The sequence below is a fragment of the Bison bison genome, unplaced genomic scaffold, assembly GCF_000754665.1.
Source record: "Bison bison bison isolate TAMUID 2011002044 unplaced genomic scaffold, Bison_UMD1.0 scf7180017864123, whole genome shotgun sequence".
Taxonomy (NCBI): domain Eukaryota; kingdom Metazoa; phylum Chordata; class Mammalia; order Artiodactyla; family Bovidae; genus Bison; species Bison bison.
Window position 1 is genome coordinate 1089935 of NW_011494695.1, and position 26495 is coordinate 1116429.

Here is a 26495-nt window from a genome sequence, read left to right on the forward strand (position 1 = left end):
AAGTTGTTTTGTGGAATTTACTCAACGTTTAAATGCTCTTTTAATGAATTTGTGGGGGAGAAAGTGTTTTCCCCGTCCTACTCCTCCGCCATCTTGGCGCCTTCCCCTCGTAAGTGTCTTTTAATTTCATGGCTGCAGTCACCATCTGCAGTGATTTTGGAGCCCCCCAAAATAGTCTGTTACTATTTCCACTGTTTCCCCATCTATTTGCCATGAAGTGATGGGACCAGATGCCATGATCTTAGTTTTCTGAATATTGAGCTTTAAGCCAACTTTTTAACTCTCCTCTTTCACGTTCATCAAGAAGCCCTTTAGTTCTTTGCTTTCTGCCATAAGGGTGGTGTCATCTGCATATCTGAGGTTATTGATATTTCTCCCAACAATCTTGATTCCAGCTTGTGCTTCCTGCAGCCCAGCATTTCTCATGATGTACTCAGCATATAAGTTAAATAAGCAGGGTGACAATATACAGCCTTGATGTCCTCCTTTCCCAATTTGGAACCAGTCTGTTGTTTCATGTCCAGTTCTAACTGTTGTTTGTTGGCCTACGTACAGATTTCTCAAGAGGCAGGTCAGGTGGTCTGGTATTCTCATCTCTTGAAGAATTTTCCACAGTTTGTTGTGATCCACACAGTCAAAAGCTTTGGCAAAGTCAATAAAGCAGAAATAGATGTTTTTCTGGAACTCTTGCTTTTTCCATGATTCAATAGATGTTGGCAATTTGATCTCTGGTTCCTCTGCCTTTTCTAAATCCAGCTTGAACATCTGGAAGTTCACATGTTTCTTTATTTGGTAGCTAACAAAATATTCTCTCCTTTGAAACTGAAAGTCGTTCAGTCATGTCTGACTCTTTGCGACCCCATGGACTGTACAGTCCATGTAATTCTCCAAGCCAGAATATTGGAGTGGGTAGCCATTCCCTTTTCCAGGGGATCTTTCCAACCCAGGGATAGAAGCCAGGTATTCCACATTGCAGGCAGATTCTTTACCAGCTAGCTGAGCCACCAGGGATGCCCAGGAATACTGGAGTAGGTAGCCTATCCCTTCTACATGGAATCTTCCTGACCCAGGAATCTCTTCTTTGGGTAAAGCCTGATTTGGATCTAAAATTTAAAGCCAGTTTCAGCCCAAATGTTGGGGTGGTTCTTAGACCTATGGGCGAATTTCATGAATTTAAGATTATTTTTTTCATAGTCTTCTGATTCCTGAAGGACTGTAGATCAACCGGACATGATACTAACATTAATAGCTAGACCCTAACTGTGGTTCTGTAGAACTCCATTGCAGAATAGATCTGTCTGCAAAAGTGGTAAACTAAAATAATTTTGCCTATCCACTGATGCTTTAGGAAAGCTCACCCTACTACAACATTGCACTCAACATGAAGACAAGCCACAGATACGGAATTCAGGGTCAGACGTCAGCAGTCCCCTGTGAGGACCACAGGGCAGATCTTTGGAAATGTTGCGGTGCCTACAGCTCAGCCTTTATGAAAGAGCCCATTTACCTGTGTTTGGAGCTGTCATAAACTTTGATGACCTGACAAGGTTCAAGTGCCCCATGGGAATCACTTGCTAAAGCTCAAATTTTAAGGTTATCCATTTACAAACAGATAAAAACAATGAGCAAAACAAAGTAAACAAACAAAAAACCTTCCAAGTTACATGGCACAATGTGGACTGCTGAAACCAAATGTCCAGAAGCAGTCTTTGCTTGGGCCATACCAGATACCTCAGTCTCCAGTTATTATTTTACCACCCAAGTTCCAGTCTTCGTCTTTTTTCTGGTCCTTGAACTAGGACATTAGAAGGACAGTATCTAACAGTTCCTTTGCCCATTCAATTAAAGACAGAGGAATTAGACAAAGGAATTAGAGACCAAAACACCAACTCATTACTAATAGGTGTTTGGAAAATACGACTTAGTTGTATGAGAACCGTGATCTTTTTAATGCCGCATCCCAGAAGTAGATAGGTTTATCAAGACAACCTTAGAAAGTATAGGCAATTCTTGAGGAGTGAAGCAGCCAGCTTCTGAGCAGACCACAGCATGTGCTTCCTAAAGTCTGGCTGGCATTTCTTAGGTTTTATCCCAAATTTATCAATCATCTTGTCACTTTCCTAAGAGTGTTCCAGTAACAGGAGTCCCTCAATATGAGAACAGGAAGCCAGAAAGGAGGGGGTTCCCTTTAACAAAGGAGGTAAGACATGAATCCAGATATCCTTTATACCAACAAGGATGAAGGACCTCTTAAAAACAAACTCAGCTGCTTTAGTTCCTTACTTCTAAGGAAGAAAGAAGGATTCACTTACGATCATTGTCATGAGGAAGACAGCTCTCACATTAGATCTTTTTAAAAACTCAAGAAACTTTGATGAAGTAGCCAGTTATTTAAAAAAAAATGTATTAATAAGAACAAATGATATAAGGGGAAATATGAGAGTGGGGAAAATCATTGACCAGGACCTTAAAATAAGTAGGAATAAATATAAACATTAGACCTTAGAGGACAGGAGACACAGCTCAAAGCAGGGAAATTGTAGAGGCATCCTTGGCATAAATATTGCAAGAGAGTAAGATAGGAAAGCTGATGGTGATGTGAATCTTCTCAATTCTGTCATCACAATTTAAGCTCCACTGCCTTACTCCACCCTTGGTTAGCTCATCTCATCCTGATTATCAAGTTAATCCTAGTTGTTATTCAGTTCAGTTAAGTCGCTCAGTCATGTCTGACTCTTTGCGACCTCATGAACCGCAGCACGCCAGGCCTCCCTGTCCATCACCAACTCAAACCCATATCCATTGAGTCAGTGATGCCATATAGCCATCTCATCCTCTGTTATCCCCTTTTCCTCCTGCCCTCAATCTTTCCCAGCATCAGGGTCTTTTCAAATGAGTCAGTTCTTCCCATCAGGTGGCCATAGTATTGGAGTTTCAGCTTCAATGTCAGTCCTTCCAATGAATACCCAGGACTGATCTCCTTTAGGATGGACTGGTTGGATCTCCTTGCAGTCCAAGGGACTCTCAAGAATCTTCTCCAACATCACAGTTCAAAAGCATCAATTCTTTGGCGCTCAGCTTTTTTTATAGTCCAACTCTCACATCCATACATGACCACTGGAAAAACCATAGCCTTGACTAGATGGACCTTTGTTGACAAAGTAATGTCTCTGCTTTTGAATATGCTATCTAGGTTGGTCATAACTTTCCTTCCAAGGAGTAAGCGTCTTTTAATTTCATGGCTGCAATCACCATCTGCAGTGATTTTGGAGTCCAGAAAAATAAAGTCAGCCACTGTTTCCACTGTTTGCCATGAAGTGATGGGACCGGATGCCATGATCTTAGTTTTATGAATGTTGAGCTTTAAGCCAACTTTTTCACTCTCCTCTTTCACTTTCATCAAGAGGCTCTTTATTTCCTCTTCAATTTCTGCCATAAAGGTGGTGTCATCTGCATATCTGAGGTTATTGATATTTCTCCCGGCAATCTTGATTCCAGCTTGTGCTTCTTCCAGCCCAGCGTTTCTCATGATGTACTCTGCATATAAGTTAAATAAGCAGGGTGACAATATACAGCCTGACGTACTCCTTTTTCTATTTGGAACCAGTCTGTTGTTCCATGTCCAGTTCTAACTGTTGCTTCCTGACCTGTGTATAGGTTCTCAAGAGGCAGGTCAGGTGGTCTGGTATCACTTATAAAATTTTTTCTAAGGCTCTTAAAATGCACAAGTGGTCACAACTGGATCTTAGTACTTCTAATCCAACATACTTTTCTGGTTCATCTTCTAATTAAGAGTAATATCTTGGCAAGTTGTGGTCTCAAAGGAGTGAATTCTGGACATTGTTTTAGGCCACAAGGCAGGTGGTGATCTGCTGGATCATCCAGCCTTCTTGTGGGACCGTGCAGCAGGTAGTGATGACATAAGGAGCAACCTGAAGAAGGTAGTTTCTTTGAGCAGCACTACAAGTTTAAAATCAGGTAAAGATCTCTCCTCCTGCCTGGGCATAGAGAAAAAATGACTTGATGGGCTTGCATTCATGGAAACACATCCATCTCTGTCTTCCCCACACATCTTCGAAGGGAAGCACAAATTATTTTTAATGTAGCCATGTTATGCCTTGTAAACATAATTAGGAGACACATCATCATGATGTGACTCCTCAATGTTGTGAAAATCTTTTAGACAACACACGTTCAAATATAGTAGAATTTTAGCCCTCCTTACAATCTTTACTTAGCTAGTTGTCAGGAAAATAAAGAAATCTAGACTTATATATTATTCAAATTTAGTACATTAAAAATTCATCTCAAGTGAGAGTAGGGAGGTGAGCACAGTAGAATGCTAATAATCTTCAAAGGTGATAACTTTAGATAATGACTCTCATTGTCAAGTCTCGCTTGGGTCTTGATCTCTACTGCCCTTTCACTTCCCATAACTAGAGATATCTGGCTGCACACTTCAGGTTATCACTTAAATCAAGCCTTTGTGATTTAAAATGGAGGCGGCCATGTGGGTAATCAGGTCTTGATTATTCCGGTTCTGATAACTGAGCTTTTGCCCCTCATTCTCAGCTTTTGGCTTACACGTAGGACCCAAACTTCCAAGGGGGGTCCTCTTTGCTCTTACTAGTTTCCCCCCTGAGAGCATTTCACAATACTTTTTAAGTCCTACCATGTGTCCTGTTTTATTTAGCTGTGCTGGGTCTTCTTCACTGCAGTGTGTGGGCTCTTCATTAGGTGTGCAGTTTTCTCCAGCTGAAGCACGTGGGCTTCTCTAGTTGTGGCATGTAGGCTTCGTTGCCCTGCAGTGTGTGGGATCTTAGTTCCCTGACCAGGGATCAAACATGCATCCTCTGTTTTGGAAGGCAGATTCTTAACCACTGCACCACCATAGAAGTCTCTCGTTGCTCCTATTTTAAACATGAGAGAGCCTCTTACCTCTTAGGGGCTGTTGTGAGGATGAAATAAGATGTAATTTACGTGAACCACCTAGACCACAGGTACTCTAATGCGCGGCAAGGCCCTGCTGTCGTGCCTTCTCTTTCTAGGCATTTACTGAAGGCCAAATGTTGTGCTTATCATCCCAACGATTGAAGTCATTTGATGACAAATCTGTTCAGCCATCTGCTATAGCATTTGGAAGCTCCAAATATATAACCAGTACCGGGCACACACATCCCAGCCAAATGCCCTATGACCCTCCCAAAAGCTAGCGTGATGTTGGATTGTCCCTCTGAATGATAACAAGATTCCCCAGTAGAATTTAAGAGAATGCAAAAATTTCTGATATTAGTCACAAAAATATATGCTCTATAAACCTCAGTTTCCTACAATTTTACCTCTTGATCAACTACTATCAGATGCCTACTAACCTGCTCTTTTTTCCCTGATTTTCCTTACCTGGATATTTTGTACTATTTTAGTCAATTGTGTACACATCCAGTAGCTAATTATAGAAACTCTGGCACCCACCAACTGGCTAAATGACCTTAAGCAACTTACTTATTCTCTCTGAATCTCAGGCAGTTCATCTGAAAATCCAATAATAATCTCAAAGAATGATTGAAGATAAACTGAGGGGATATATCTAAGCAGCAGTTCTCAAACAGTTTTGACTCAAAGCTCCTTTCATTCTTAAAAATTATTGAGGATCTCAAAAAACTTATTTACATGAGTTCTGTTTATACTTACTCTTAAAACTGAGAAGTATTTTTTAAAGCACTTATTTGTTAATTTATTTACATAAAGCAATAATAAACCCATGACATGTTAACATAAATGAAATTAAAATAACCATGTACTTTTTTATTTTTTAAAATTTTATTTTATTTTTTAACTTTACAATATTGTATTGGTTTTGCCATATATCAACATGAATCCACCACAGGTATACATGTGTTCCCCATCCTGAACCCTCCTTCTTCCTCCCTCCCTGTACCATCCCTCTGGGTCGTCCCAGTGCACCAGCCCCAAGCCAGAACTTTAGTGAGTGGCATTATTTTGTATTTTGTCAATCTCTTTAATGTCTTGAAGAAAGCTGGATTCTTGTATATTCCTCTGCATTTGATCTTTTGAAATATATTGTTTTGGTTGACATACATGAAAAGAATGTGGCTTCATATAGATATGTTGCTAGAAAAGAGAAAATTGCTCTTATAGCCTTTTTAGGTAATCATGGATATGCTCTATTATAGATATTCTACGCAAACTCAACAAATGATGGTTTATAAGAAGGTTAGGTGCATTCTGGAATCTTAAACTGTATCAAAAAACATTCATACTTTGTAATATTCAAATCCATTGATCTGGCTTGTGCTTTGAATGGATCCTTCATTTAAGTACGGTTTAATGCATTGTGCATGGGTCAGTTGGAAAATATTGGTTTACTGAGTTGTGCAGGTCATCCAAATGTTGACATATTTTGTCATAGGATATTAAAAAAAAAAGATCACATTTGTTAAGCTCACTATCCATTGGATCAACAATGTCTTTAAGTATTGGAAAACTGTCAAGCTTGTGGTGGTAAATACAAGTCTTCAACATTCTAATTTTCACTTGAAAGTTCAAATTTTATCAGTGGCCACAAATACTGTTAGCTGTTTTTCTTGAGGTGACAGGTTTACTATGTTCATTTTCAAGAAAGTGTCTGCCAAATACTCAAGTCTGAAAAACATCATTTTGTGCTTTAGCTGCTCATTCAAGTACAAATGGTATCCCATGAAAGAAGTGGCAAGTGCAGCTTGCGGCTCAAATGATGAGACGAGTCCCTTTCCTCGAGACAACCATAGCATGCACTTCAGTATGTAGCAGATGAACTCTGTGTGCACTTTTCATTTAATCATATACTATATTAAAAAACGGGCACTCAGGGGTAAAACTTAGCAAAATTAATTCCTACTGCTTCATTAAAAACAATCTTAAATGAAGCTGGCTTTTAGTTTTTAATTTTTTTTTGTCTTTTAATTTTCAAAATTAAAGTCTTTGCTGTTCAGTTGCTCAGTCATATCCAACTCTTTGCAGTCCTGTGGACTGCAGCTCGCCAAGCTCCCCGTTCCTCACCATCTCCTGGAGTTTGCCCAAGTTCATGTCCATTAAAGTCTTTAATTTTTTCTTACAAGTGCATTGCTATGAAGAGTACAATTAGTATGATACATTTTAATTTTGGTGCCTTGATTCATACCAAGGTGCCATCAGTTTTTCCCTTGGTTATTCTTACATCACCAATACAAATGCCAGCATAATGAAGACAGACATATTACTTCTTAGCATTATTCTAAAAATAGTTTTGACTTTATAGAGTCCTTGATAGGTCTTGAGGGTCCCAGGGGTTCTTAAACCATATTTTGAGTAGCATTAGATATTACCCGACCTAGGACAGAATAGGCCCTGAGAATTAATTGACATCAATTCCATTACTAGAATGTAAATATTTTATCATGTCTGTGTATGTAGCTCATCTTTCAACCTATGGTGTGGAGGGTTGAGTTCATGGTACGTTATCAGCCTGGGTCTGTGGGAAAGGCCCTCTCTCCAAGTTTCTACCTATTAATAATTTGAATCTCTTCCCTTCATTACCCCAGACTGAGTACTAGCAGCTGCTTCCTGTGATAACTAAAGTGCTCCCTTTGTGCCTTTTTGGGTAAGCAAAACCTGGTGTAGAAATAAGCAAAGATCACCTGGATGAGAACAAATACAGGCTGTTTACTCTGTTTACTCAAGGTCATCCACCGTCACCTGCATTTGGCAGAGTCCTGAAGGCGGGAATGTGAGTGGGGAAGCTGGATAGTGAGAAAACAAAGGAAGGGCTTTGGGCATGCCCTGATGGGAGGTTTCTGTATGAAAAAGCTGGAGGTGGGCTCGTTAGAAGTGGGCCTTCTTGTGTGGCTGATTTCAAGGGCATATTTGGCTTTCTCTGATTGCTTGTGAGTTGGAAGCGGGGGCAAAAATATGGAAGCTGGTTGTCACCAACTAACTCCTGACCAAACTTGGGTTGATCGCTGTAGTAGTTGTGGGGTCGGAGTTCCGTTGTCACATATGGTCTAACCATTGCCTGTTTGTGTATCCAATCTCTCACTGTTAACAGTTCTTTTTATTTATTTAAAAATATTTCTAATAAATGTTAACCACTTACAATCATTTATTAATTTACTGTTTTGGGTTGTGCTGGGTCTTCACTGCTGTGCAGGGGCTTTTCTCTCGTTGTGGCGAGTGGGGGCTACTCTCTGGTGGTGGTTCGCTGGCCTCTTGGTGGGGTGGCTTCTGCTGTTGCAGTGCACAGGCTCTGGGAACTCAGGCTTTCAGAGTCGTGGCTGAAGTCTCTAGAGTGTGGGAGCAGTAGTTTCGATGCCTTGGCTTAGTTGTTCTGCAGCATGGGGGATCTTCCCAGTCAGGGACCGAACTGGTGTCCTCTGCATTGCAAGACAGATTCTTAACCACTGGACCTCCAGGGAACCCCAACAGTTCTTTATATTAAGTTCTCTCTATTAAAATAACTGGTACGTTCACTGTTGCCTAGGGGGACGCTGTTGAAATCACTAAGCTATGTGCCCATTTTTTTTCTTTAAAGTCACTCAGTCATATTTGACTCTTTGTGACCCCAAGGACTGTAGCCTGCCAGGCTCCTCTGTCCATGGAATTCTCCAGGCCAGAATACTGGAGTGGGTAGCCGTTCCCTTCTCCAGGGGATCTTCCCAACCCAGCGATCGAACCCAGGTCTCCCGCATTGCAGGCAGATTCTTTACCAGCTGAGCCACCACAGAAGCCCAAGAATACTCGAATGGATAGCCTATCCCTTCTCCAGGGCATCTTCCCAAGCCAGGAATTGAATCGGGGTGTCCTGCATTGCAGGCAGATTCTTTACCAACTGAGCTACCAGGGGAGCCCCAAGCTGTGTTCCCACAGTTAATGGTTAATATAGTTAACCTTAAGAAGTTAATGGTTGATATAGTTAACCTTTAAAATTTCATGGCTAATATAGTTAACCTTAAATAGTTTCTTATAATAAGAAATAATTGAGTAAACTATTGGCCGGGTATTTAAATGATCAAAAGCCACTGTAAAGTTCTCCATAAAGATGAAATACTTAGAAAGGATGGAAGACGGTCCAGTGGTAGGATGATACAGAAGAACAAAATTTCCTACCCACAAATGTGTTTATTTGTCTTGAGGATTGATTTAGGCTGATTATTTTTTAAGAAACAGAGGCATCAGGAAGTTTTTCTTGTTACTTCCCTCTTTACTGCCTAAAAGAATTTAGGGAAAGGGCTTGCTCTGGGACTAGAGCTATCACCAGAGATAACAAAGTATATGGTCTAGGTAGGGTCAGGGAGACTTGGCAGGGCCTAGGGATCAGAGTCAGTTCTGTGTCCATTGCCTCTGCATGACCCAGTAAACATTTACTTACCAAGTATTTGCTTTTCCGTCTTGAAATAAATTGCCTTCTTCACCTTTGAAGTCCCAAACCACTCCCCCTACCCAGTATCCTCTCTGTCTTTAATGGTAGATGGCATTTAAGGTGAGAGCTTCAGCTGTTTTGCCAAGTTACTCAGTTTTCCTGGGTCTCTTGTGTGCATCCATGCTATTGAATTTGTTGTTTTTCTCCTGTTAATCTGTCTCATGCTAATTTAATTCTCCAACCTGCCAGAAGAACCTAGAGGGTAGAGAACAATTTCTTCATCCCTGACAGTGACCAACTCAGACTTGCTTTGGTGGCTCAGATGGTTAAAAAAAAAAGTCGCCTGCAATGCAGGAGACCTGGGTTTGATCCCTGGGTTGGGAAGATTCCCTGGAGGAGGGCATGGCAACCCACTCCAGTATTCTTGCCTGGAGAATCCCCAGGACAGAGGAACCTGGTGGACTACAGTCCATGGGGTCACAAAGAGTTAGATACAACTGAGCGACCAACCACACAGCACAGAGTGTGTCTGGGATGCGTGATTTTCAGTGCTAAAATTGGGACAATCCAGGAAAACTGTGATAACTGGTTGTCCTATGACAGTGCCCAAAGTTGTACTTCATTAACAATCATTTGTCTTTTTCCTTCCTACACAAATAATACCATGTGCTCCAATCAATACAAACAGCATTCTGTTTCACTGAGTGGGGAAAATCAAACACATGTTAAAAATTAACAAACAGAAACCCCAATTAAATAAAAAATCAGAAGGGGGAGCTCTTACACCCTCTGACTGTAGCAGAGCACAAGAGAAAAAACAGACTCCTCTTTTTTTTCCTGGTAAGGGCTCTGCCAATGAGAAGCTGAGAACTCTTTGTTTACTAAGCCCTCCCAGCCTCCTTTCCCCTCTGGAAAAGAATTCTCTTCCCTTGTGATGAGGGGACCTACACATGGCTGTCATGGTTGCAGACCCCAAATTGCAGTTCTCTGCTGATTCCAAATGTTGATTCCAAGTGTTGACCTGAAACAAACAGACCACCAAATATTTGTTTGCTGGAGAAATATTTGGTGGTCTGTTTGTTTCAGGTCAACACTTCCAACCTGGTTGTGTGAGAGATGGGAATAGTTTCGTAGCCATCCTCCATTGAGAGTGTGCCCTTTTTTCCTGGGTAAACAATGATCTGAGTTTTGAGGAGACAAATCATTTCCTTAATCCAATCAATCCTTACAGGTGTTATTTAAACAGTCTGTGTCTGTTCCACACTTAATCATATTAAATATGATTCAATTTACCAAAATAATTGAAAAAAAAAAAAAGCAGCTTTCAGAAGTGTAGTACTATTTTTAGAAGTGGGAAATGCTCCCCACTCCTACTCCTGTGCATAATGCTGCCTGAGGATGATTACAAACATTCACAGGTGATATTGAAATTAGGCAAAAATGTGTATTTGTTCCAAAACAACTGAACAAAGGAAATGGAGATAAACGCAAAGTATTTCATCATCTGAAGACATTTTCTCTAGCTTCTTAACAGAGGCAATTTAATTCCAAAAGATTGCAGGTATTGATTGAAGTGCTGGCCTCTAGATACTTAACAGATGAATGAAACCCATGAAAAGGGCACTTAATGTTCCCATTTCCCAATTTGAGACAACAAGTACTAATAAAGGGTGAGAGTTAATTTTAGAAAATTATACTTGTCCCCAAAAGATTGCATTTATTGAAAATGTTTTATAAAATAGGGTTGTAGGTTATTAGTCTAAAACAATACATCTCTTTTAATTCGGCTTAAAAGAGAATGAGGTCAGAGCAGCTTCCAGGGAGAATGCCTCCAGATACTGCTGTGGAGAGAGAGGTCAGCCTCAACTGCCTGAAGCAGAACTGGGTCCTGCTGCTGCTGCTGCTGCTGCTAAGTCACTTCAGTCGTGTCCGACTCTGTGTGACCCCATAGACATCAGCCCACCAGGCTCTCCTGCCCCTGGGATTCTCCAGGCAAGAACACTGGTGTGGGTTGCCATTTCCTTCTCCAATGCATGAAAGTGAAAAAGTGAAAGTGAAGTCACTCAGTCGTGTCTGACTCTCAGCGACCCCATGGACTGCAGCCCACCAGGCTCCTCCATCCATGGGATTTTCCAGGCAAGAGTACTGGAGGGGGGTGCCATTGCCTTCTCCAACTGGGTCCTGAGAGAGCGTCTAAGCTAGGGAAAGGCTTTTGTAGAGTTGTAGAAGTGTGTAAATATCTGCTTCCCAATTTTAGGTCTTCTATTCACTTCTGTTCTGTTCTCTCCACATTTCCAGTTTACAGTGTTTTCAGCTGCTCCAGATTTTTGTATACCTATGGACTACCAAGGGCTTCCCTGGCGGTTCAGGTGGTAAAGAAGCTGCCTGCAGTGCAGGAGACCCAGGTTCAATCCCTGGGTTGGGAAGATCCCCTTGGAGAAGGGAATGGGAACCCACTCCAGTATTCTTGCCTGGAGAATTCCACAGACAAAGAAGCCTGACAGGCTACTACTGGTCCTAGAGTTGAGAGGAGTCAGACACGCCTGAGTGACGAAACACACACACACACAGCCTACCAAAATGGTACCTCTAGGCGAGCCTGCCTTAAGCAACGGGAGCCATGATCTCTCCAGGGAGTTTATATCTGACGTTTATCCATTAAAAGAAAAGAAATACCTGCAGATCACATGCAGTCTCTTAAAAGGAGTATCAGTTTCTGACATAGAACATATAAAACCAATAAGTCATCTTGAAGTGTGTTAAGTGACTAAGGAGATGAGTTAGGAAGAGGCATTAACAGTGCTTTAGATGGTCAGGTTCTTTGGGCAGTGTGCTAGGTTTTGTAAATGTTAGTGACTTTAATCTGTACAAAAATCCTATGATAATATCCATGATTGAAAGTGTGAGCAGACTACTTAAAGAGGATACTTGGTCCAAGGTTGTTCAGATTGCTGTAAATGAGCTTAGTCTATTTGCTCCGTCTTAACTATTTGGTTCTTCTTCTTTTTTTTTTTTTTTTATAAATCATGATGCTGCTGCTAAGTCGCTTCAGTCGTGTCCGCCTCTGTGCGACCCCATAGACGGCAGCCCACCAGGCTCCTCCGTCCCTGGGATTCTCCAGGCAAGAACACTGGAGTGGGTTTCCATTTCCTTCTCCAGTGATAAATCATGATAGCCACTGTCAAAGCAAAAAATTCGGTGGGATAATGCTAAACGGTGAGGAAGATTTTATTCAAGATTGTGACTGCAGTTGTAGGAGACAACAATTGTATCTGAGCTCAACTCTGCTGTAACAAAGAGCTGAGTTAGGAGGATCTTAGGTCATCTTTGTTTGCTAATTGGCTTTATTCAAAGGAAAAATAAACTTTTTTGTATGTTTATGGCAGGAGATAATTTCACAACCTGGAGTAAGATGCCCTCCAGAGTTAGGCTCCTATCCTCCCATGGAAACTGGGAGACAGGGTCTTTATCTACCTCAGTGATTGCATTTCAGAAGGATGGCTCTCAGGTCTCTGAGAAGGATATTCCTGGGTTGTAAGACTAGCAAGAAGCTTTTGAAAAAATTTACATTTACAATTACAAATTTTTTGAGGTAAATGCTCTAAGAAATAGGTCAGGCGTCTGGAAGCAGGAAGGAGCATGTCTGAAATTTAGTCAGGCTGAGGGAAATGCTGAGGCGCTGGGCCTTGGCCAGTCCTCCCTTTTGTTCCAGAGAAGCCAGGCATCCATCAAAAAGCTTAAAAAAATGAGTCCCATGTAGTTTGCTCAGCGAATTTCTGTGATTGAAGGACTAGTTGAAACATCTGCTGAGTCTTGGCAGTAGAGAATATTTGCTGGATGGTGTAAGCAACCCATTCCAGTATTCTTGCCTGGGGAATCCCATGGACAGAGGTACCTGATGGATTACAGTCCACGCGGTTGCAAAGAGTCAGATATGAATGAGTGACTAACACTTTCACTTTAGACATTAGAGATGTTTTGGTGAGATTGTTCATATTCATGATTATTTTCCAGAGCAGAGCATGGAAGATGTGGGAGTTGCACTGAATTTCCTAAGAGCCCACAAAGCAGCAGCTTCAGGCATGAAGGTTATCCATGCATGATCTGCTGAATGATGAGACCTCAAAGTTTGTACAAAGAGACCCAGCTTCAGGTCACAGGGCTTCTTCATAGCCTGGGGGAGAGGCGAGCTACAAGGCAATCTAGGGTCCAGGAAGGATTTGGGGGTGGCGGTGGCAGTGTCAAGTTTTAGTTTTCAGTGACTCCAAGTCAGAAGGGTGGGAGAAGAATTAAAAATGTAAGTTTGGAGGGTTGAAGTTAGATGCTGAAGGAAACTGCAAAAATTTAAAATTTGGTAGGAACTGGAGAAGGCAAGGGCACCCCACTCCAGTACTCTTGCCTGGAAAATCCCATGGACGGAGGAGCCTGGTTAGGCTGCAGTCCATGGGGTCAGGAGGAGTCGGACACGACTGAGCGACTTCACTTTCACTTTTCACTTTCATGCATTGGAGAAGGAAATGGCAACCCACTCCAGTGTTCTTGCCTGGAGAATCCCAGGGACAGAGGAGCCTGGTGGGCTGCCGTCTCTGGGGTCGCACAGAGTCAGACATGACTGAGGCGACTTAGCAGCAGCAGCAGCAGGAACTGACAATTTGTGCAAGATGACAGGATCTAGTATAATTTACAGATAGGTATCAATACCATGCAGTTTACAAAAAGGTAAAAAGAAAATAGCTTGAAGACAATGAATAGGACCAGGATCTGACAATGCGCAAGGCTGTGATGTAGTTTTCTACTGAAACAAAAAATTTCTGTCCACAGTCACCTCACTTCTGATCAGTGATAATCAAAGTAACAGTATTTTCCATCATAAAAGAAATCTGGCCTCATTAGGTTTGACCTGATTATTTACAGAGGTATAGCAAGAATGGCAATTAACCACATATGCCTTTTAAATTTTGCTTTGATGAAAGCTTTTATAGGGAATTTCAGATTGGAACTTTAAAAGCCTCTTGAGCGCAGGAAGCTGAACTTGTCACCAGATTTTATGTGCAGTACTTATAGATTTGGATGAATTCCTCTCTTTTGGGGATCCCCAATATCTCCTATTTTCTTGGCTTGCCAGGAGTGACTTTTCTTACTCATCTCTAAGGCTGGGAACATATAACCTGGGTTCCAGGCTAGTTTTCCCAAGAGGATTTTGGAATTGGTTCCATAAAGTTGATCTTAAAATTCCTTAAAATTATCTAGTCATATCTGATTTTATGCAAATCATTCTCAAATGTGACAGTATAGTCAAAGCCTCGGTTATTTAATTAATATTTCTAATTATGTTCTGTTAAAAGGAGGACAGATTTTTGGTGAACATAAGCAGATAATTATATTGCTATGAAAATAAGAATACTCAAAAATTTCTGAATTCTAGGGAAATCAGGCAGGGAGAAAAGATAAATGTTTCATTTTTGTTTGTAAAAGATTATTTAATAAATTTTTATGAGTTATAGCTTAGGAGAAAACAGAAAGGGGTTCTTTATCTCAAGGAAAGATATTAAAGTACCAATAATGTTCCAAACAAGACGCATAATCTTCCTTTATCAGTTCATACAGTCCTGTGGACTAATTCTTGTCCTGCTTGATCTGGGGTTAGCAATCTCATGAACCCAGCAGTTTCTCTACCAGAGTTCTGGAAATCCTGACGCAGTTTGGTAGCATGGTGCGCTCAGTGTTATTTGAGCAATGTCATCAGAATCCAACAGAGTTCTTCCCTGCATCTCTGAGACAGTCCCTTTAGGTTGAAGATGATGCACTGTGTCCTGTACCTGAAGGTCAGGTATGGGACAAAGGATTGTAAGAGCTTTCAGGGAAGCATCGTTTCTCTGTGAATGACAAGAGACTTAAAATGGCTGTGTATAAAGATATTATGAGAATTAATTGCAAAAATAACGCAACTGACAAGGATATTCTGCTGTTTCTGAGACATACATTAAAGAAAATCTTGGAATTACAATTTGACAAAACCGTACTGTTGTTTGTGATCAGCCATAGCAGCACCAGGACTTATTATGGACATCAGGGACATTGACACATTTCTAGGAATTCATATAATTTTTGAAATACACACACACACACACACACACACACACACACACACACATATATATTTACCCATTTACCTATACAAACACAACCTAGGGAAGATTAGGTATCTTTTCTTATTTGACAGTGATTCCTAAGCAATTTAACATATTAAAAAATCCTAGTCTTTTTTTTTTTAATCTTTTTTTTTTTTTTTAGCAAGGTAAAAGATCCTTTGTGACCTTTTCTGGGGCCCTCTGGGAAATCTCACATACAATTTTAGATGTAAAAGATATAATTTAGGATTAGCTTTGGGAAAGGCAAAATATCAAATGTTGTTAGAAGGTTTGAACACCTGGTTAAACTGAATCATGAGTCATTCAGAAACCATGCTTGGCTGCCTATTTAATTAAAATGACAATAAAAGATTTCAAAAGTAAATATAGGAGGTAACATAATTGTAAAATAAAATTCTTAGCTTTATCAAAAGTGATAAAACTTGGTTCTTTTAAATAATCAAGGACATGATATAGTCAACATAAAGCAGAGAGATTATTCTAGACAGTCTTTACTTCCTAGGTGGATGAGTCAGAAGGTAAAGAAAACCTTTTATAGCCTCTTAAGAGCAAACTGTGAGACAGAGTGAAAGACAGGGAAGCCTGGTGTGTGACAGTTCATGGGACTGCAAAGAGTCGGACGTGACTTCGTGACTGAACAACAAAGAGCAAACCAATAACCTAAGAAACTTTTGTAATTTTATCAGAGAGGAAACCAAACTAGTTTTTCAACAGTTTACTGTTGATTAGTTCATATATAGTTGTTGTTGTTTAGTCACTCAGTCGTATTAAACTCTTTGCTGCCCCATGGACTGCAGTATGCCAGGCTTCCCTGTCCTTCACCATCTCATGGAGCTTGCTCAAACGCACGTCCACTTAGTCAGTGATGCCATCCAACTGTCTCATCCTCTGTCGTCCCCTTCTCTTCTGGCCTTCAATCTTTCCCAGCATCAGAGTCTTTTCCAGTGTGTCAGTTCTTCACATCAAGTTACCAAAGCATTGGAGCTTCAGCTTCAGCATCAGTCCTTCCAATGATATTCAGGACTGATTTCCTTTAGGATGGACTGGTTGGATCTCCTTGCAGTCCAAGGGACTCTCAAGAGTCTTCTCCAACACCACGGTTTAAAAGCATCAATTCTTTGGTGCTCAGCTTTCTTTATGGTCCAAGCTCTTACATCCATACATGATTACTGGAAAAACCATAGCTTTGACTAGACAGACCTTTGTTGATAAAGTAATGTCTCTGCTTTTTAATATGCTGTCTAGGTTTGTCATACCTTTTCTTCCAAGGAGGAAATGTCTTTTAATTTCATGGCTGCAGTCATGAAATTTAATTTCCATCTGCAGTGATTTTTGAGCCCAAGAAAATAAAATCTGCTACTGTTTCCATTGTTTCCCCATCTATTTGCCATGAAGTGATGGGACCAGATGACATGATCTTAGTTTTCCGAATGTTAAGTTGTAAGTCAACCTTTTCACTTTCATTAAGAGGCTCTTTAGTTCCTCTTCACTTTCTGCCATAAAGGTGGTGTCATCTGTGTATCTGAGGTTATTGATATTTCTGGCGGCAATCTTGATTCAGCTTGTGCTTCATTCAACCCAGAATTTCACGTGATGTACTCTGCATAGAAGTTAAATAAGCAGGGTGACAATATACATCCTTGATGTACTCCTTTCACAATTTGGAACACGTCCATTGTTCTGTGTCCAGTTCTAAATGTTGTTTCTTGACCTACAGATTTCTCGGGAGGCAGGTGAGGTGGTCTGGTATTCCCATCTCTTAAAGAATTTTCCACAGTTTGTTGTGATCCACACACACAAAGGCTTTAGCATAGAGAATGAAGAAGAAGTAGATGTTTTTCTGAAATTCTTTTGCTTTCTCTGTGATCCACAGATGTTGGCAATTTGATCTCTGGTTCTTCTACCTTTTCTGAATCCAGCTTGAACATCTGGAAGTTCTTGGTTCACATACTGTTGAAGTCTAGCTTGGAGAATTTTGAGTATTACTTTGCTAGTGTGTGAGATGAGTGCAGTTGTGTGGTAGTTTGAACATTCTTTGGCATTGCCTTTCTTTGGTATTGGAATGAAAACTGACCATTTCCAGTCCTGTGGCCACTGCTGAGTTTTCCAAATTTGCTGGTGTATTGAGTGCAACACTTTAATAGCATCATCTTTTAGGATTTGAAATAGCTCACCTGGGATTCCATCACCTCCACTAGCTTTGTTCATAGCGATGCTTCCTAAGGCCCACTTGACCTTGCATTCCAGGATATCTGGCTCTAGGTGAGTGATGACACCATCATGGTTATCTGGATCATTGAGAACATTTTTGTATAATTCTTCTGTGTTTTCTTGCCACCTGTTCTTACTATCTCTTGCTTCTGTTAGGTCCATACCATTTCTGTCCTTTATTGAGCCCATCTTTGCATGAAATGTTCCCTTGGTATCTCTAATTTTCTTGAAGAGATCTCTAGTCTTTCCCATTCTATTTTTTTTCCTCTATTTCTTTGTATTGATCATTGAGGAAGGCTTTCTTATCTCTCCTTGCTATTCTTTGGGACTCTGCATTCAGATGAGTATACTTTCCTTTTCTCCTTTGCCTTTCACTTCTCTTCTTTTCTCAGCTATTTTTAAGGTAAACAGTATGAAAGGCAAGTTCCTTTGTAGAAACTTGTAAATTTTTAGCCAGATTTGACCACTAGAAATTGAATTTTTTTTCTGCAATACTTCTACATTTCATGTGCATTCTGGCTGTTCCTACATTTTCCTCTTTCTTGTTCTGGAACAACTGTTCCATCCTACACACTTTGCATACTTTTAACATAATGTTTCCATTTGCCCTATTGTTTCTAATAGTTTATACACATTGATGATAAATTTTAAGTACTAACTTTTCTAGAGAACTAAGGAATAGATAATTATGAATTATATATCATATGCCAGCATTTTATAACAGACTGGCAAAAGTTACGAGTATACCATCCCATAGTTTTTACCAGGATTTGCTTCCTTATAGCTTCTCAAATATCTACCTTTCTGTAGCATATAAAATAAGAAGCTAAAGCACAAGAAATTTAATTATGCTTAGCAATTAATGTTTCAGTATTTAATCTTACTTAGAAATGATCTAGACATTTAGTGAATAGCTATTAGTTTATTTAGCATAAGTCTAAGATGGTCAGTCACCAAAAGGATTTTGGAAACCATTTTTAAATAGACATTATAAAACGTAATTATTGTTGAAATAAACCAATTATATAAGATACATGCTTCTGGAAGGACTTATGCTGAAGCTGAAACTTCAATATTTTGGCCATCTGATGTGAAGAACTGACTCCTTGGAAAAGACCCTGATGCTGGGAAACATTGAAGGCGGGAGGAGAAGGGGACGACAGAGAATGAGATGGTTGAATGACATCACGGACTCAATGGACATGAGTTTGAGTAAGCTCCAGGAGTTGGTGATGGACAGAGAAGCCTGGTTTGCTGCAGTCCATGGGATTGCAAAGAGTGGGACAAGGCTGAGTGACTGGAGTGAACTGAACTGAGCATGCTTCTGGTTAGTCTACCTGCATGTTCCCCATGCCAACAGCCTCTAATCAAAGCATTCCCATTTCTCCCCTATGAAGGTTTCTTTCTCCTCTGTCGGCCTTTGATTCTCTGCCACATGTGAGTGATGATGACTGGATCCCTTCTTATATAAAGCTATGAATAATACCTGTTACTTGCTCTCATTTGGGTGATTTTTACTTCCATACACCCATGAGACACCGTTTATAGTATCTACTTTACTGTTTATGAGCTACTAATATTATCAATGGAAACCTTTCTAACATCCATTAAGCCAGTTCACCCAGTTTCTAGTCTAGCAGGAAATAAAGATGACTGAGGTATTTGTTAGACAAGGCTCTGGTCCATGTGATTAGATTGGTTAGTTTTCTGTGATTGTGGTTTTGTCTGTCTGCCCTCTGATGGAGAAGGAAAAGAGGTTTATGGAAGCTTCCTGATGGGAGAGACTGACTGAGCGGGAAACTGGGTCTTGCTTTGATGGGCGGGGCCATGCTCAGTAAATCTTTAATGCAATTAAAGAGTGCCAGAAAAACATCTATTTCTGCTTTATTGACTATGCCAAGCCTTTGACTGTATGGATCACAACAAACTGTGGAAAATTCTGAAAGTGATAGGAATACCAGACCACCTGACCTGTCTCTTGAGAAACCTGTATGCAGGTCAGGAAGCAACAGTTAGAACTGGACATGGGACAACAGACTGGTTCCAAATAGGAAACGGAGTATGGCAAGGCTGTATATTGTTACCTTAATTATTTAATTTATATGCAGAGTACATAATGAGAAATGCTGGGGTGGATGAAGCTCAAGCTGGAATCAAGATTGCTAGGAGAAATATCAATAACCTCAGATATGCAGATAACACCACCCTTATGGCAGAAAGTGAAGAAGAACTAAAGAGCCTCTTGATGAAAGTGAAAGAGGAGAGTGAAAAAGTTGGCTTAAACTCAACATTCAGAAAACGAAGATCATGTCATCCGGTTCCATCACTTCATGGCAAATAGATGGGGAAACAGTAGAAACAGTGTCAGACTTTATTTTTTTGGGCTCCAAAATCACTGCAGATGGTGATTGCAGTCATGAAATTAAAAGACACTTACTCCTTGGCAGGAAAGTTATGACCAGCCTAGACCACATATTGAATAGTAGAGACATTACTTTGCCAACAAAGGTCTGTCTCGTCAAAGCTTTGGTTTTTCCAGTAGTGATGTATGGATATGAGAGTTGGACTATAAAGAAAGCTGAGCTCTGAAAAATTGATGCTTTTGAAGTGTGGTATTGGAGAAGACTCTTGAGAGTCCCTTGGACTGCAAGGAGATCCAACCAGTCCATTCTAAAGAAGATAAGTCCTGGATATTCTTTGGAAGGAATGATGCTAAAGCTGAAACTCCAGTACTCCGAAGAATTGATGCTTTTGAACTGTGGTGTTGGAGAAGACTCTTGAGAGTCCCTTGGACTGCAAGGAGATCCAACCAGTCCATCCTAAAGGAGATCAGTCCTGAGTGTTCATTGGAAGGACTGATGCTGAAGCTGAAACTCCAATACTTTGGCCACCTGATGTGAAGAACTGACTCATTTGAAAAGACCCTGATGCTGGGAAAGATTGAGGGAGGGAGAAGAACGGGACGTCAGAGAATGAGTTGGTTGGATGGCATCACTGACTCAGTGGACATGAGTTTGAGTAAACTCTGGGAGTTGGTGATGGACAGAGAGGCCTAGCGTGCTGTGGTCCATGGGGTCGCAAAGAGTCGGACATGACTGAACGACTGAACTGAACTGAAGTATTTGTTATAGTTATGTTTTAGAATGTGGCCTTTCTCATCGTTAAAAATCTACAAATAACAAATGCTAGAAAGGGTGTGAACAAAAGGGAACCTTCCTACGTTGTTGGAAGGAGTGTAAATTGGTGCAGTTACTGTGGGAGGCAGCATGGAATATCCTCAGAAAACTAAAAATAGATTTGTCATATGATTGATAAACCCCTCTCCTGGGCATATACTTGGACAAAACTGTAATTTCAAAAGATACATGTATCCCTGTGTTTATAGCAGCACTATTCACAAGAGCAAAGTTGTGGAAATAATCTAAATGTCCACTGACAGATGAATGGATAAAGAAGATACAGAATATGTACACAATGCAATATTACTCAGTCATAAAAAGATTGAAATAATACCAGTTGCAGTAACATGAATGGACCTAGAAATTATCATACTAAGGGAAGTAAGAAAGAGAAAGATAAATACTCTATGATATCACTGTAAGTGGAATCTGAAACATGACTTCAATTAACTTATCTATGAAGCAGAAACAGACGCTCACAGACACAGAAAATGGACTTGTGGTTGGCAAGGAGGGGTGGGGGAGGGATGGATTGGGAGTTTGGGGTTAGCAGATGCTAACTATTATATATAGGATGGATAAACAACAAGGCCCTACTGTATAGCACAGGGAATTATATGTTTAATATCATGTAATAAACCATAATGAAAAAGAATATATATGTATATATATATACATTATATATAATAAAGAATTATATATATATACACAATAAAAAATAATGTGTGTACATATATATATATACACATTATATACATTATATATATATGTACACACACATATATATACCCTGCCATAGTTTCCCTTTCCACTTAGAATAACGTACTTAGGGATGCTTCCTCTGGCCTCTCTGATCTCACTTTGTTCTGTCTTCTGCTTCACATGATAGACCAAAGCTTTACTGTCCATTCTGTTTCTTAAACATGTCAGTCTCCACCTCACCTGCACCCCCAACAAATACTTATACTTGGCTCAGAAAGCAAAAGTCTCCAAGATCATCACTGACTTTTCTCTTCCCACCATATCTTATGTCCATTCTACCCATAAAGTTGATCAACTCTGCTTGCAAAATATGTTCAGCCTCTAACCACTTCTTACACCTTCTGCCGTAACATCCTTATCCAAGCCTTCATCCTCTTTTGCCGTGATTACTGTTGTAGCTCCCTACCTGGTCTCCCGCTCTAAGTCTAATTGACAGAATGGTGGAGTCAGTCTGTTACACACATCTCCAGTTGCATCATCCTCTGACTCAAACTTACCTGTCTTGTTAGCCACTGCTCACAACCTTCCCATCTCACCCACAGTGAATGCAGTTGCCTGGGTACCATGGGCAGGGAAGGCAGACCAGCTCTCCTCTGCACCCTAATATCACCTCCTCCCAGTCTCCCTGTCATCCATGTGTACTCCTGTCAAATGGGCCTTATTGCAGTTCCTTCTTCCCTGGTAGCTCAGACGGTAAAGAATCTGCCCACAATGCACGAGACCTGGGTTCGATTCCTCGGTCAGGAAGATCCCCTGGAGAAGGGAATGGCAGCCCACTTCAGTATTGCCTGGAGAATACCATGGACAGAGGAGCCTGGCGGGCTACAGTCCGTGGGGTCACAGTCGGCTACGACTGAGTGATTATCACTGCTATTCCTGTGACTTTTCTCTCAGAGAACTTTTGTACATTCTGGACTAGAATATTCTTTCTCCAAGTATTCACATGGTTTTCCCCCTCATTTCTTTCAAATCCTTGTTCAAATGTGGACATATAAGCGAGAACTTCTCTGACCATCCTGCCTAAAACAGGAAACTGTTGGGACTTCTCTGATCGTCCAGTGCTTAAGACTCTGTGCTTCCACCGCAGGAGGTGAGGGTTCGATGCCTGGTCAGGGAACTAAGATCCCTGCATGCTAGGTGGTGTACCGCCCCCTGAAGGAAGCTGTTTTCTGATCACTGTATACCCACTATCCCCTGGTTCTCTAACATGACTTTCATCCCTTATTCTACTTAATTTTGCATCTTAGGATGTCTACTGTTTGATATATTATTTATTTACCTATTTGCACTTTGTTTTATGGCTTATCTCTTTTCAGTGAAGTATATGTTCCGTGGAGGCCTGGACTTTTCCTGTTTTGGTCACACTTTGTCTCCTGTACCTATGACATTACCCAAACCTAGTGGGCACTTGATGTTCACTTGTTCAGTGAATGAGTATATCATTGGAGTTTTCAAATATATGGCCCTTTTTCTTGATATAAAGCAATCTAAATTGCATTTTCATCCTTTACAACAAGGTTTCTCGAACTTGGCACTTTTGGCATTTGAGGCCGTAGATTCCTTGTTGTGGGGGGTTGCCTGGTGCTTCGTAAGGTGTTTAATAGCATGCCTTCCCTCTACTCAGTAGAGTTAGGACCAAGCTCCCAGTTGTGATGAGTGAAGATACCTCTGGATATTGTCAGATATCCACTGGGGACCAAATTTACGCCTAATTGTGACTCAGCTCAAATATGATCTCCGTTAAGGTTTGACTGATTTTACCCTCAGTCTGAGTTAGTGCTCCTTTTTGTGTGCTTTGATAGTAATTTGTGTGTATCTCCCCCTATTTGTGTGTGTGTGTGTGTGTGTGATTGTTTTCTATGTATCTACATAGTAATTACCTCCTTAACTGTCTATACCAACCAAATGGTGACACCCTTGAAAGCAAGAACTCTGGCTTTTAATCTCTGATCCTCATGTGTTTAGCATTGTTCTAGTACACACAAATGTATGAAAATATGAGAAAGTGTTTTTGAGTGATGGAGTGACTGAATGGCGCTTATTTTCCTGGCTAGGTAAAACCACTGAAAACAGGTTTGATACATTCCTCCCCATTTGGTAGTCAAGAAATCAACTAGGGCTTTGACAATCCTAGGATAAATAAACAGAACTATAGAGGGAAAAAATCTGAGAAATGAAGGGCAGTGAAGATTAGGGCTGAATGCCCACTGTAGGGAAGTAACTCCTATCAAAGAGAATCACTCAAAAGTCTGTGCAGACATAGGTGCTATGGATTATTTGAATAGTTTAGGCATGCCTACATCTAATGCACCAGAGGTGGGTAATTTTCTGCTCTATTTTTTCCCAGGACATGAGATGAAACTATCAGTGACATTATATCTCCTCTCAAAAATTCTCCTGAAAAAAGAAATCTGAGGTAAGTGATACAAAAACAAGCTTGTGACTCATTTGTTTTAGATATTGCTGAGCTATTTAAGTGAGAGTAAGAGCAATTTGATTCTTGCATTTGGACTATTTCACCAAAAGTGGGATGTGTAATTTTATACATATTTGAAGTTCTTCTTGTTTTTCTGGTTTGATGTTCTCTCCTGCTTTGCAAAAATAAAGAAAGAAATAAGTGAAGCTTGCCTATCCTGCATTATTTTTTCAAGTGTCCAAAAAGATTTAGTGTTTTGGTAATAACTGGAATAAAATTAAATTTCATTTTAAAATCACATTGAACGTTTTCTAACATCTTTACCTAGAGAGATGTCAGTATGCATATTTTCAGGCAAAAGTGGAATCTACTGTGTATGTAAAATATATTTCTGGTGATAAACACTGATGGGAGGAAAAGGTACAAGCTTTCCTTTAACCCTCAACCCCAAAACTTCACACACATTCTGTGGGAAGGCTGAGTGGGAGAGGGATGAAACAGACCTGGAAAAGATAGAGTAGTTGCTAACGGAGACTGAGGAGGTAACTTCATATCCTTTCCTCCCCTGGAAATGTCAGAGAGTAATTTCATGTGCCTAATATCGCTTTATCCTTAGAATATCCTGTGAAATAGACAAGACATATTTTTTCCTCCATCTTACAGTAAAGGGTAATGATGTCTGCAGTGACTAAATGATTCCACTAAAGCTGCCATTCTGGTAAGGAGGCATCCATTCAGTGGAACTCAGCCATTCAGTCTCACTTTATGAGGAACACTGAGTTCACCTATTGCCTGACTCACTTCATGTAAAGTGGTGTGATCTCTGCAGAACCCTCAGGAGGCTCATTGATGTTCATAATCAGATTTCATGAGGTTCAGAGGAATTATGAAATGGATCACTGTGAAGGATGTCTTTACATGTGCAAAAATCCGCTGGAAACATGAGTGAGTTATCTTTGGTTGCTTCTGCCAAACTTCATGCTTCAACACAAGTCCTAAAGGAGAAGAGGTCAGATGACTCAGTTATTAATTTTTTTTTTGATGACTTGTGTATTCTGCTTTAGGAAACTAAAATAGAATGGCCTAAATTGAGGGTGATATCAGGAACAGTAGCCCAAGAATCATGATCTTGTTTTTCCTCTCCCATTCTCCTTCTACACATTTCTGAATAACTGATGCTTACTCCTTGGAAGGATAGTTTTGACCAACCTAGATAGCATATTAAAAAGCAGAGACATTATTTTGCCAACAAAGGTCCGTCTAGTTGAATCTGTGGTTTTTCCAGTAGTCATGTATGGATGTGAGAGTTGGACTGTGAAGAAAGCTGAGCGCCGAAGAATTGATGCTTTTGAACTGTGGTGTTGGAGAAGACTCTTGAGAGTCCCGTGGACTGCAAGGAGATCCAACCAGTCCATCCTAAAGTAGATCAATCCTGGGTGTTCTTTGGAAGGAATGATGCTAAAGCTGAAACTCCAGTACTTTGGCCACCTCATGCAAAGAGTTGACTCACTGGAAAAGACTCTGATGCTGGGAGGATTGGGGGCAGGAGGAAAAGGGGACGACAGAGGATGAGATGGCTGGATGGCATCACGGAGTCGATGGACGTGAGTTTGAGTGAACTCCGGGAGTTGGTGATGGACAGGGAGGCCTGGCGTGCTGCAATTCATGGGGTTGCAAAGAGTTGGACATGACTGAGCGACTGAACTGAACAGAACTGAACTTGTTGTTCAGTCACTAAGTTGCGTCTGACTCTTTGATGACCCTCATGGACCCTCCTAGCCCTCCAGGCTCCTCTGCTATAAAGCCCTTCAAATGAAAAGAACTTCCTGGTGCTGGGCTGCTGGAAACACTAGATTAATATTGTTTTATTTTAATATCATTGATTTACAATGTTCTGCCAGTTTCAGGTGTAAAGTGATTCAGTTATGCATATATATAAATAAATATATTCTTTTTTTATATCCTCTTCCATTATAGATTATTAGACAATTGAATATAGTTCCCTGTGCTATACCGTAGGTCTTTGTTGGTTATCTATTTTATATACAGTATTAGCTATATGTATATTTTAATTCCAAACTCTTTTTTTTTTTTTTTAATTCCAAACTCTTAATTTAGCCCTTCCCCCGCCTTGGTAACCATAAACTTAAAAAAACACAATATTGGCTTGAGAGAAGAAAGAAAAGTAGTTTGACTCTTTATTGACTGCTGCTACTAGGAAAAGAAAATTTGATGAAACAGCCTCAATCTGCAGGATATTTTAGCACAAATGTGAGCACAGAGGAACTCCAACTGTCATCAGCAAGCTCAGACTTGAGTGTTTTTTTCTTCTCCTGGTTCTGGCATAAACTCAGAGAAGTAAGGGTCTTTCCTAGTTCCTC

The 26495-nt window shown here is 40.4% G+C and overlaps 1 long non-coding RNA gene across 1 annotated transcript in view; it reads left to right on the forward strand.

Annotated features, from left to right (window-relative positions):
- Window positions 1-26495, forward strand: part of LOC104988322 — a 277473-nt gene that overhangs the window by 123025 nt on the left and 127953 nt on the right. The window contains exon 4 of the long non-coding RNA XR_825224.1: window positions 24046-24114. This is a non-coding gene — a long non-coding RNA (uncharacterized LOC104988322). The remainder of the gene's footprint in view (window positions 1-24045; window positions 24115-26495) is intronic.